Source organism: Talpa occidentalis, unplaced genomic scaffold (assembly GCF_014898055.3).
Source record: "Talpa occidentalis isolate TD23 unplaced genomic scaffold, MPIMG_talOcc4v2.1 talOcc4.5, whole genome shotgun sequence".
In the NCBI taxonomy this organism is placed as follows: Eukaryota; Metazoa; Chordata; class Mammalia; order Eulipotyphla; family Talpidae; genus Talpa; species Talpa occidentalis.
The window spans coordinates 81,958,849-81,971,633 of record NW_023604861.1 but is presented as its reverse complement, the minus strand read 5'-3'; the positions used below and the strand labels follow the sequence as shown (position 1 = coordinate 81,971,633).

Genomic DNA, 12,785 nt, shown 5'->3' with positions numbered 1-12,785 from the left:
GCTTCTCAGGCTGCGTGGATGTCCAGTGTGAGGCAGAGGTTCCAGCAGACTAACAGAGTAGGACAGCTCCAGGGTAGGTGATCAGGAGGGAGCAGGCCTAGGGGCAGAGGAATGGGTGGTGAGGCAGGGCCATCAACTTGGAGAAAAGAAGTGAGTCCAGACACCTGCAGCCACAGATGGGTGGAGGAGGGGACAATTCTATATGTCTAGAGGGCACAGGTTTGACCAGCAGGCCCTGTTAGAGGGAAGCAGGCTAGGTTTCATGTGAGAAGGTGGCCCTCACCTTCTCCCTGTAAAAATCATGGTGATCTCATCATCAGAATCTAATTTCTACTAGTTAGAATACTTAAGGTTGGGTGATTTTCTTTATGCCTCACATTGTTATATTCCTACTGAAAAAAAGGATTCCTCTAGGCAGCTTCATAGAAACACACTTTAACCAAGCCTTATTTCATCTCTGGCCTGGTGGACACATCAATGAAGGGCTCTGCAAACCTCTGAAACCTATTCAAAGAGCTTTGATATTGTTATTTTAGCAATAATAAATTAATGCTACTTATTATTTCCCCCATGAGGAGAAACAGTTTTATCATCTTGTAATCAAACAGCATTTGCAAATGTCAACAATAGGATGCATAAGGAATTATGCATGCATACTTTGTAATAATCTATTGTTAAGGCAGACGCCTCCTAGTAGTTTCTGTCTCCAACCCCCTACCTCCTTGCCTTCTTAGATGGTATGGAATAAATCAGCTTTACCTCAGAAATACCTGCGTCAAAAGATATTTTGAGGCCCCCTCACTGATTGGAGAAACCCTGCAGTGGGCAGGTCCAAGGATGCAGGGTCTCCTGGCCATAGCTAGGGCCTTGATCCCCCCATTCCTGAACTTTAGGCCTAAACACTAAAGCTTCTTGTGCTCACTCCTACCATGCTTGGCACTGTGCTGGGTGTCCCCGGTGGTGGTATGGCACATCATTTCCTGGGAGATGGGTGGAGTCAGGTCATTTCCATTTTACAGCTAAGTAAATAGGCTGGGACATTAAGTGTCTCTAAAGGGCAGAGCGAGGACTTGGAACCACGGTTTCCAAGGCCAAAATCAGGTGCCATTTCTGTACCCCGCCCTGGGCAAGACCAGAGGTGACTCAGCTGAGAACCCCACCCTGCAGAGAAGATAGGGCCAGGGAACTAATCACTAACCTCCTCAGTCCAGGCAAGGGTGAGCAGGCCTTTGAGAGCCCTATCCTGCCAGGCTTACCCTGCTTACACCTCTGATCCCTGCCTACTGTTAAACACCCTTGCAGAGCCACACCTGACGGCAGAGTGCTCAGGAGACTCTCCTTCAACGTGGACCCTGCCTGCTTATTTTTCATGGAAACAGCTCAACCAGTGGTCATTTTAAAGAAGTCAGGTAGTGGTTTAGAAAAGAACATGTTTTTAAGCAGCAGTGGCCTTGCCCTCCCTAGACATAGTTTTTAAGAGCAGTTTTGGGTTCCAACAAAATTAAGAGATCTCCTACATACCATTTGCCCACCTCTACCTCTCACATTATGAATATCTTCCACCATATGGCACATTCACTGCAATTGATGAATCTATGTTGTGGTCTTTTTTCCCAAATAAAATTTCACCTGAACATGCTTTAAATTGAAAATAGATTCAAGGGGAATGATTTCTTGACCTCCTCCTATCACCCACTCCAGACAATTCTGTAGAACCTGTATGCAGTTTATCACCCTGCTCTGAGGTGGGGAGAATTAACCCTATGTTAAGAACCTCTTTTCAGGTCTGCAACTTGAGATGTAAGTTCCATGAGGCAGGTTTTTTTTTTTTTTTTTTTTTTTTTTTAAGATGTATTTATTTATTTATCCAAGCACTGGGTACAGTCAGAGGCGCGGGAGGGTGAGAGAATTCACCAGAGCCAGAGCAGGGAGCAGAGCAGGCAGAAGGACCGAAGTACACTGCTGAGGGGAGCAGCGGGCAGCAGGAGAGGTCTGAGCGCCATGTGGGACCCTCCTCCGGTGGCCGGGGAGCAGCCGGGGATCGAACCGGCGCTGCAGAGGCTGCGGGCAGCTTCGCAACCCAGCACTCAACCGCTGCGCCACCGGGGAGGCCCAGGTTTTTGTTTTTAACAAAAACCCGGTTATATAAAACATACATAACTGGCATCATTTTGCAGTGTACAATTCAGTTGTATTAAATACATTGTGTGTGACCATCACCACCATCCATTTCTAGAACTTTTTCATCATTCCACACGAAAACTCTATTAAACAATAACTTCCCAATTCTCCTCCCTCCCCCCATGCCCTGCTCTGCACCATTCTCTGCTCTGTTTCTATGAACTTGCCTATTCTAGGAACCTTACATAAGTGGAATCATAATATTTGTCCTTTTGTGTTTGCCTTCAGGGTTCATTCATGTGAGAGCAAGTGCAAGAATTTCCTTCTTTTTTGAGGCTTAATAATATTCTGTAGCTATACACCATATTTGTTTATCCATTAGGTTATTTCCACCTTTTGGCTGTTGTGAATAATACTAGCCATGAACATTGGCATACCAATATCTGTTTGAATCTCCGCTGTTAATTCTTTGTGGTATATCCCAGAAGTGGAATTGCTGGCTCCACACTTTTTGAAGGGTGTGTGAAGAATGGTCTTATGCACTACACTGCACTGATGGGGACCTTCTTCAGTGCCAGCTTAGAGCAGGTTGAAAGTTATCCCACTGAATTACCTCACATTCCCCTCCTGCTGTCCTGGCTCCAGTGAGAGAGACACAGTGAGCCAGTTCATCCCAATCGGCATGACACCAGCAGTCTGGGCTCCCAGAAGGGGGTTCTGATAGCTCTTGTGTCCTTTACCATCTGGGCCGAATGGTACCCAGATCCTGAGTGAGAAGGGCCTGGGCTTAATGTCAGAACTTCCTGAGATCTGCTGCAGGGGCATAGTCTAGGAAACTGTCACTGTGAGCGCCCCTTGTTCAGCACAGCTGGGCTGGGGACAAAAAGGTTTGAATTGAAGAACCTTGTAGGTCTCTCCATATGGACTCATTGATATGGGGGACCGGACCTACCTCAGGGGACCAGCTCTTGATGAGCAGGTTCCATGCTGGGCACACTCATGTATGTCAAGGGTAGGGAGTGGTGCTCACTTCTCCCTTCACACTTGATAGGCACCTGGACTGATCAGGAGAACATTCCACTGTTCACTGTTCACACTGCACCTCTGCCACCTATCCCAGGGTCACATGTAGAGTTACCCATGTGGGAAGGAGCCTAGTTGTGACTCCTGCCTGCAGGGGAGTGCCCTCTGTGCTGTGTCTTTTGGTTGGGATCCGTGTTAGACACCCTGTTTGTTTTCTTGAGTGAAGGTGTCTACATATGGGAATATCTGTGTCCCATTAGACATACCTCCTGTGTCCCCAGTCTCCACAAGTCTAGGACTAATGCTTCCTTCCCTGAGGTATCCCCCCAGGCATCCAAACTTAACTCACTGCCTGACACATGGTCTGCTTTTTAAGTCTGGTCATCTCAGACTTCCCCTTCACATTAGATGAAAATTCGATCCATTGTCACGATTTGATTCTTAGGCAGGTGAAAAGAAACAGTTATACTTAATAGATTTATATTTCTTAATGATTTATGGAATTAATATTGCTATCCAAGCCTTGACCAGGTGTGTTCACCTGACTTTCCTGCACCTCCCCTGTCACAACCTTGTGACATAGGTCTGATTGCTTATGCTTATTTGTCTTCTCCCCCTCCAGACTCTTTTTTTATACTAAAATTTTATTCTTTTTATTTATTTGTTTATTTTTTTTATATTCCCCATACAATTGCGACCCCCTTATTTTGACCCTTCCCCTCCCCGCCCCCCATCCCCCAAAGAGTGTCTCTGGTTCATAGTTGTTTGTTGATTTTGATTTTTACTTTCTTATAGTTATTCTTTTTCCTGGTCCCTTATTTAAGTTTTCTAGATTTCTGCTATGAGTGAGACCATCTGGTATTTTTCTTTTTCTTTCTGGCTTATTTCGCTGAGCATGATCCCTTTCAGCTCCATCCATGTTGCTGCAAATTGCATGTGTTTATCTTTTTGAATGCTGAGTAATATTCCATGGTGTATATGTACCACATCTTCTTGATCCAGTCATCTGTTTTTGGGCATTTGGGCTGTTTCCAAAGCTTAGCTATTGTAAATAGTGCTGCTATAAACATAGGGGTGCAGGTGCTCTTTGGAATGGATGTTTCTGTGTCCTTTGGGTAAATACCTAGGAGTGGAATTGCTGGATCATATGGAAGCTCTATGTTTAGTAGGTCCAGAAATCTCCACACAGCTCTCCACAGTGGCTGGACCAGTTTGCACTCCCACCAACAGTGCAGGAGAGTTCCTTTTTCTCCACATCCTCGCCAACATTTGTTGTTGCTAGTTTTTTTAATATGTGCCATTTTCACTGGTGTAAGATGGTATCTCATGGTAGTTTTGATTTGCATTTCCCTGATTACAAGTGATGTTGAACATTTTTTTCATATGCCTGTTGGCCATTTGCATTTCCTCTTCAGAGAAGTTTCTTTTTAGCTCTTCTGCCCATTTTTTGACAGGATTCTTTTCTTTGTTGTTGTTGAGTCTCATCAGCTCTTTGTAGATTTTTGTGATCAGTTCTTTATCATTAGTGTTGTATGCAAAAATGTTCTCCCAGTCGGTTCCCCCTCCAGACTCTTAACTGTCAGAGAGCATCCGTCTTCTCTCCCTGGACCTGGCACATGAAGTCTGTGCTCTATATGTAGTTATTGAGTAGTGGATACATGAATTTTAAACTTCTCGAGGGCCTCTTCTTTACCAATTCTACATCTTAAGTCCAGAATTTAGCCCATAATAGGGCTGGTGTGTTGACCAATTATGGGAGTATTGGAGAGTCACCTAGACGTGTTTTCCAATTAAAATAGGATTTTGATCCTTAAGAAAACAAACCCAAAGTCTTGATCTCCTAGATACACAGAGTGTCAGTGAGTAGCCTGACCTCTCGAACATGTGAAGTGTGATCCTGGAGCAGTGAGGTGTGGAGAATGTGGGTAATGAAACAAGAGAGGCTTTGTGTGGAGCAGTGATGATCAATTGCTAGGAACTGAGGAGTTCAGTTGACTCAACTCTCTGCCTGAAGGTCCAAAAGAAAGAGAAGAGAGGGATGGAAGGAATGAAAGAAAGAGGGAGGGAGGGAGGACCTAGGCTTAGACGCTAGACCAAACTGGACCAGAGTCCCTTCTCCATCTCCTTTCATTGTAGAGCACTAGACTGTTGTTAATATCGCTTGAGTCCTAGTTTCTGCATCTGTTGAGTGAGAGATTAATGTATGTGACAGTCCCATGCTATTCTTGGCACATGGTAGACCCTTAGTAAAAGTGGGTCTGACTCACATAAGGCCCCCACCTCCCATTGTTCCCAAGCCATCCTTTATTAGGAGAATCCTACCTCAGAGATTGGGGAAAGGCTTGACTCTGAGACCTCAAGAAGATGAGGAAAGGTGGTCCTGAGGTTTAAGGAATAGGAAATCTGTCTGGGTAAAAGTTAGTATTAGCCTCTGAGTCAGACAGAGTCTCCTTGACCACACAGGTTTGGATCCTTTGCCAACAGTCCCAGTGGGAATTGAGGGAAATGGAGTTCTCTCAGAAAAGTGAGGTGCTGTCTTCTGAAGTAGGAGGGTAAGTATTGCTGGACAGGTGGGACCACTGACCGCTACACATGAGAATCTTCCACTTCTACCCCAGTGCTCATCAGGCCTTCCAGGTGAGCCCTCATGTGCAGAATTGTGTGACTACTCTTCCCCCACACTCCTGTGTTCTTTAAATTCCTTCACCAGTTTTTAATTTCAACACAGTGTCTGCCTGGCCCAGCCTGGCCCAGTCCTGCCGGAGGGAGGCAGGAGGGTAACATCTTTACTCAAATGACTACCCTGCCCCAGGGCCTCCTGCCTCCTCCCCGTCATCCAAGAGTCCCAAGCCCAAACACTCACATTGCTTTTTATGAATTTCTTTACAATCTATGAAAAACAGCTTCAGGCCAGTTTTAAAATTTTCATTTTTCTTCTGTCTACATCTACTTTTTCAGAACTGACTCTTCTTGTTACTTTCCTTCTGGCTCTGTCCTGCAGGACCTATGTTCTAAGGAAGGCTACTAGGAGACTTTGGGTATCCAGTTGAATGAGAGACTCAACTGAGAAAAATAGAAAACACAAGTATTAAGGAGTTGAGTGTCCTTAGGCGCTTTGTCCTCCAAAGGGCTCTGGGTGGGAAGGGCTTTGCCAGTTCTTTCACTTCCCTTCCACTATTCTGCTTCCAATATTCTACCACAGCGATGTCATCCCCTCAGGATGTCTAAAAGATCCCTAGGGCTCAGGTGCTCACACTTCAGAGGTCTAAGATTTTATGGTGATGGGCCTCCCTGGTGGCGCAAGGGGTTAAGACGCAACCTATGGAGCTATTTGCAGCCATTGCAGCACAAGTTCGGTCCCTGGCCAGCTGGGGAGCAACCCACATGGTGCAGCAGACTTTTCCTGACTGGCCACTGCTTCCCTCAGCAGTGTATTTCAGCCAGTCTGCCTGTTCTGTTCCCTACTCTCTCTCACCCCCCGCATCTCTGGCCTGTACCCCAGCTCTTGTATGCATCAATAAATAAATCTTTAAAAAAAAAAAAAAAAAAAAAAAAAGATTTTATGGTGACCAGCTTCCGTTTGCCTTCTCAGGTGAAAAGTCAGTGTATTTGTCTTTATGCCTCTGTCCTCTCCTGAAAAATTCCTAGTGCTAGAACCCTCATATGCCACTTGTCTGTTCCTGCCAGGACTGCTCGCTGTGAGCATCCCTTTCTTTTTGTCCTCTGTGTCTCCCTCCCTTCACCCAGCTGTGTGTTAGGAAGCCCTGATCAGTTAATTCCCACAAAGTGGTAAATTTTAAATCTCAGAAAATTTATATTCCACCTTCCAACTCCCCCAGCCTGAAAACTTGTATTTAATAGGGAGATTTAATACGCGGACATAGTGTCATTTTCGAAACACAACTGTAAGGATTAGCTCCCTGTTGTGGGGCCTCCTGGGCAGTGTAGCTGGAGTACCCGAGACAGGTGAATGTGTGGAGGGAAGAGGGGCCTGGTGTGAGGAGAGAGATTTCCAGACACAATCACCTTCCCAGGACTCCATCTCCCACACAAATGGTGACTGTCTGCCCTGTTTACACAGGCCTGATGGGGGGACGGGAGTAGGGGGACGGATGGGCAGGGGCAGTTAGACTCCACCAGCTCGAGCATCATTAAAGGAAGGAAAACATTTTTTTTTTTTAAAAAGATTTATTTATTTATTTATTTATTTATTTATTTATTTATTTATTTATTTATACAAGCACTGGGTACAGTCAGAAGCGCGGGAGGGTAAGAGAATTCACCAGAGCCAGAGCGGGGAACAGAACAGGCAGACTGATTGAAATACACTGCTGAGGGGAGCAGCGGGCGGCAGGAGAGGTCTGTCACGCCATGTGGGACCCTCGTCCAGTGGCTGGGGATCGAACCAGTGTTGCAGAGGCTGTGGGCAGCTTCGAAACCCATCGCTCAACCACTGCGCTACCAGGGGAGGCCCAAAACAATTTCTTTTTTAAAGGAAAATTATGAGAAGCAGTAAAATGTGACTTTTGAGTAGGGAAATTTTTTTTCTTTTTCTCTTTTTAGATATGATCACAAACCACAATATTTACCCCTTTAAAGTATAAAAATCCATTGATTATTACTTTATTCACAAGTTTGAACAACCATCATCATTATCTGATTCCAGAATATTTTAGTCATTCCCCAGAGAAACCCTAGGCCCATTAATAGTCATTCCCTAACCCCCTGTGCTTTATATCTTTATGGGTTTGCTTATTCTGGACATTTCATATGAATAGAATCATACAGTAAGTGACCTCCCATGTCTGACTTCTTTCACTTAACATGTTTTTTCAAGGTTTACCTGTGTTGCAGCATATATTAGTACTTTATTCCTTTTTATGGCTGTGCAGTATTCCATTTGTAGATTTGCCATTTGGTTTATCTTGATGGTCATGTGTATTGCTTCTACCTTAAGCTATTATAAATACTACTGCTGTGAACATTCAGGTGTAATTTTTTGTGGAAATACTTTTTCAGTAGAATTGCTGTCATGGTAATTGTTTTTTGAGGAACTGCCATGATTAGGAAAGTTTTAGTGTCCTTTCTCCTGATTATAAACATAACATGTTCATTGTAGAAAATTTATGATATATGTAAATGTATCCAGGAGGAAATAAGATTGACTCTTATTATGTGACCTATTAATAGTTACCTTTAATATGTTGGCTTTTTTCCTTTTTTCTTAAGTACATTATTTGAAGACTTGAACTTAAAAGGTACATAGTCTGTGTCCTAATCCTTTTACTTTACTTGCTGTTGTAAGCATTTTCCATGTGAATAAGTATTATTATATTGATTATTTCTGACCACATTATATATATATATATCCTTGGATGCATCATAATTTAATCAATCTGCTATTTTTGGAGAGGTAGATAATTTTCACATTTTTGTGATTAAGTGGTGCAATATCCTTATATGTAAATGTCCATCTGTATCTCTGACAAATTTTGAGATAAAATTGGGGTAAAAGAATGTGAATAACAAAAAAGTTAACCTTCCACTTTGAAATAAAATTTTAAATTTGCAAAAAAAGGGAAGAGAGTCTAGAGTTCCTGTATACCTGTCAGCTTCTTCTAATGTTAACCTTTACCTAACCAGAGTACTTTCATCAAAACAAATAAATATGTTAACCAAACTCTAGACTTTGCCTTTCACTATTTTCCTATTAATGTCCTTTTTACATTCTAGGAGCCCATTTAAGAAACAATGATGTATTTGGGCTGTGAATGCTTTTCAGGTTTTTCGTGTGTGTATGTGTGTGTGTGTGTGTGTGTGTGTGTGAGTGTAGAAAAGTTGCATCAATTTATAGTTGCATTTATTTAAATATTTACATCAATAGTATAGGAGAATACTTATGTTATACCTATACTTTTGCCAGCCTAATAGGTATACAGCAACAACAATAATGTGAATATGTGAATTTAGTGTGCATTTCATAATTGCTAATGGGTTTACAGATTTTTTCATCTGTTTGGTGGCCACTTATACTTTTTGATTCTGATTTTCCAATCAATCTATAGGGCCTTCAGCCTCCATTCAAAATGACAAACAACTAGTACCAAGTGAGCATCTAGAAAGCTGACGCTGCATCCTGCAAAGTCTCCAAAGCAAGCCATGTGGAAGGGCAGGCCTGCCCAGAAGCTCCTTAAAGACCTTGTTTCTCCAGAAGAGCTGCCCTCAGCCCTGAAACCTGGCTGACAACATTGGGTGATGTCTGCGAGAGTGGGCTCTGCTGACACTCCAGAGAACAGCTGTTCTGAGGAGCCAGATAGCGTGGGCAATGGTATGTTGTACAGGGATTGTCTGAGTCAGGAGAATTAGGGTTTTATCCTAGTTCTCTTACTACCTATGTGAACTGGAGCAAATTTGGTCCATTTTCTGAACACTAGTTTTTTTCATCTGTTAAGTGGACTGAATCTCAGGGATCAAATGGATGATTTTGGAGTTATTTTGTAAAGTACTGTAAGTGGGCAGTTCTGGGGAATGATGTGAAGTCAATCTGGCAGTCCCGTATTTAGATAGTAAGTAAATCTCAATCCACCACCTCAGGTCTTAAGAAATGTCCCTGAGATCAACTCAGTTCCAACCCTGAGATCACATCTTGCCTGAATAGAGGAAATTCTATCTCCATCATTTAAGGGCCCCCTGACCAAGAGCCACCCCAGGATCCAGGATGCTCACAGTGCTGCCCAGAAAAAGAGCACTTCTATGGTTTGTGTACTGTATGGATTCAGGTACCCTATAAGGCTCAGACTCTACCCGCAGGCATGCTTGGGCTTTGCGCCCAGACCCTTGCCTCCTCAACTCTGAGGCCTGCCCCTCCGTGGGGGTATAGAACATAAGGAGGATGTCACTCCTCTGCTCTAGTTTCCCCCTTCTCTTTCTCTCATTTTCTTACCTCCCAGGGTGGCCTTCAAGACACTATCCCTTTTTTTTTTTTTAATTTTTATTTATTTATTTATCTAAAAAGATCTATTTATTTATTTATTTATACATACATACATACATACATACAAGCACTTGGTACAGTCAGAAGCGCGGGAGGGTGAGAGAATTCACCAGAGTCAGAGCAGGGAGCAGAGCAGGCAGAAGGACCGAAGTACACTGCTGAGGGGAGCAGCGAGCAGCAGGAGAGGTCTGCGCGCCATGTGGGACCCTCCTCCTGTGGCTGGGGTGTGGGACCCTCCTCCGGTGGCCGGGGAGCAGCCGAGGATCGAACCGGCACTGTCGAGGCTGCGGGCAGCTTCTCAACCCAGCGCTCAACCGCTGCGCCACCGGGAGGCCCTCAAGACACTATCCTTAAGAGTCTGCAAGTAGGGGCCTCCCTGGTGGCCCAAGGGATTAAGTCTCAGCACTATGAAGCTATCTGCAGCCACTGCAGCACGAGTTCCGGCCAGGGAGCTAACCCACATGGTGCAGCAGACCTTTTCTGTCTTGCCTGCTGCTCCCTTCAGGTGTATTTCAGTCAGTCTGCCTATTTTCTTCCCCACTCTGTCTCTGGTGAATCCTCTCACCCTCCGCCCCTCTCCCGCATCTCTGGCCTGTACCCCAGCTCTTGTATGCATAAATAAATAAATCTTAAAAAAAAAAAAAAGTCTGCAAGGAACCCAAGCTGAGGAAAACATATAAAGGAAAGGAAAGGCCTGGAGTAGCTTCTGTCTGGCACTGAAAACCAAAGAGGACAGATATAAGACCTTGAATTGGAGGGAAAATAAAAATACAGTCATCTAAACAGACTAATATCTCAGAAAATAATCTGATCATACTGAGAAGAAATTGGAGATATATCCTCTTATCCAGTTATGTCACAAACCTACAGCGTGACTATAGGCAGGACCCTCATTGTCTCTGAGCTAAGTTTCCTTAGTTATGGATTCCATAATCTCTAAAACTGCCATGACCACTCATCTTCCTAGAGTACTTAAGAGTCTTCCTGGGATGGCAAGGTTTCTTTTCTATTCTGGTGTTCCTGGCCTTTCCAGTCACTATCATGTGACCTGATAGGATCCTTTTAAGAGCATCGCTGACATAATTTTACTGAGGCCTGTTGGTCTAACCTTTGAGGGCTTTTTGTAGCTGTGTGTAATCATCATGGTAAATATGAGTTAGCTCTGGGCTTGGCCTAAAGGTGCTCTCTGAGCATTCTCTCATTTAATCTGCATAGCTGCTTATTGAGTTGATCCTATTGTTTGCATTTTATGAAAGATGAACCAGTGGCTCCCAAAAGCCAGGTAGCTTTCCCATAGTCTCATGACCACACCACATGGTGTATGAGAGGCAGAGCTGATCTGATGCTAAAGCTGAGCCCTTAGCCCACCGGTGTGTCCCCTCAGTGGGGCAGAGGGAACCAGAGGCATATGTCCTTGGACAATATGTGACTGTTCTCACAGCCAGTCTGGGAAAACCCTCTCTGAAGAGACTCCCGGCTGGATTCTTGTGTCCCCCTGAATCCTAAAGAGTTGGAGAGAGTGTATTGAGAGGAACATAAGAACCCCTTGGGATGAGGGTCTCTGAGGGTAAGAGTACAAATTTCTCAGAGTTCTGCGATCACTGTCTGGACATAAGGCCCTTGCCTGCATACCTGTGCTCCAGAGGGCGGTCTTCCTTTCTCCAGTAGTTGGGGACCCATATGTGGCTAGCTGTGTTCATGTAAAGATGGTCCAAGAACACCTCAACCTGCTTCCTCCTTGGGTTTGGGGTGGGAAGTGTCTGGGTTTGTAACTAGTCCCTGGGCAGACAAGTGCCACTGTCACCATGCACTACCCTAAAGCAGGGACCCACATTTGGAACTCACCACCCTGTAAGAGAGGCCCAAAACATCTTGGAGCAGGGCAGCTAGAGTGAGACCAGTAAGCTCACCCTCAGTGGTTCTGTCACAATCAGCCCCTCCACTTCCCCCACAGAGTTTCTCCTCATTACTACCGCTCCCCTTCACCCCATGTGCTAAAAATTTGTCATGGAAAGAGGAGATCCTGAGACCTTTTGATCATTCAAAGATGCTTTCTATCCAGCTAGTGAATTTGTTGAGGAATATTACCCAAGACTTATCTACATCTTAACTTACACCTGCCTTTTGTTAGGCTTTTATTGACTCCAAAATCATGTTGGGCCTTTCTTCTTTATTTGTGTTTATTAAGACCTCCCTAAGTGACACTGGACTAGGCACTATGAGAATATGGTAGAAATCCAAACCCATCCTTCATTTTACAGAGAGAAAGAGGAAAACCTGGAGATGCTAAGGAACTTGCCTAAGGTTACACAGCTACTTACTGGCAGTGGTGAGTTTGGAACTTGAGGTTCCTGCCTTTAAGGGGTTCCTGGCTTTGAGGTTCCTGTGCTTTCAACAGCATCTTGCACAATTTATGGTGTGGTTGGGGACATGGGAGTAGTGACAACTCTGAAACAACTACTGAATTCTTAGAGGGGGTGCAGAGTCCCCTTGTTGGTGATTTCTCACCCACAGTGGGCTTGCTGCCAGTATTTTCTTTTGAGACACTGGGGAATCCCATAATTTTAAAAAATGTTTTGGTGAGATTTTTATCTAGATTGTGCTTCTTCAGTGTGCGTGTGTGTTTGTGGGAAGTATTCTAGCATTT

At 44.2% G+C, this 12,785-nt stretch overlaps 1 long non-coding RNA gene across 1 annotated transcript in view; it reads left to right on the top strand.

Moving 5' to 3' along the window:
* Positions 1-12,785, top strand: part of LOC119259039 (uncharacterized) — a 103,406-nt gene that overhangs the window by 79,703 nt on the left and 10,918 nt on the right. The window contains exons 7-9 of the long non-coding RNA XR_008554360.1: positions 5,608-5,696; positions 9,210-9,472; positions 12,400-12,467. This is a non-coding gene — a long non-coding RNA (uncharacterized LOC119259039). The remainder of the gene's footprint in view (positions 1-5,607; positions 5,697-9,209; positions 9,473-12,399; positions 12,468-12,785) is intronic.